This window comes from Tupaia chinensis, unplaced genomic scaffold (assembly GCF_000334495.1).
Source record: "Tupaia chinensis unplaced genomic scaffold, TupChi_1.0 Scaffold000056_1, whole genome shotgun sequence".
Lineage (NCBI taxonomy): Eukaryota > Metazoa > Chordata > Mammalia > Scandentia > Tupaiidae > Tupaia > Tupaia belangeri.
In genome coordinates, this window is record NW_006159514.1 from 1,009,493 (window position 1) to 1,009,771 (window position 279).

The 279-nt window shown below is 30.8% G+C and overlaps 1 protein-coding gene across 1 annotated transcript in view; it reads right to left on the reverse strand.

The window, feature by feature from the left end:
• DYNC1I2 (dynein cytoplasmic 1 intermediate chain 2) overlaps positions 1 to 279 on the reverse strand; it is a gene marked incomplete in the record, with an annotated part of 69,893 nt that overhangs the window by 35,291 nt on the left and 34,323 nt on the right.

The window sequence follows — 279 nt, forward strand, 5'->3', positions numbered from 1 at the left end:
TACGAGGAACAGCCATTTCGAAAAACCCTCTCAAAAAAAAAAAAAAAAAAAAAGAATCAAGTCTAGATTTGTTTATTAGCATGAATAAAAATGGAGTCACTTCAGAATACAATAAATCCTACAGAAAAATAATTTACATGATTTAATTTACTGTGCATTCTTCTCTACCTTACACACAGATAAAGGCTAATAATCAATAGAGAAGAGCCCACAGATCATAAAAAAGGAAGTTCAAGAATCAAGTCTAGGGACCAGAAGTTATCGTCATAGATATGTAGT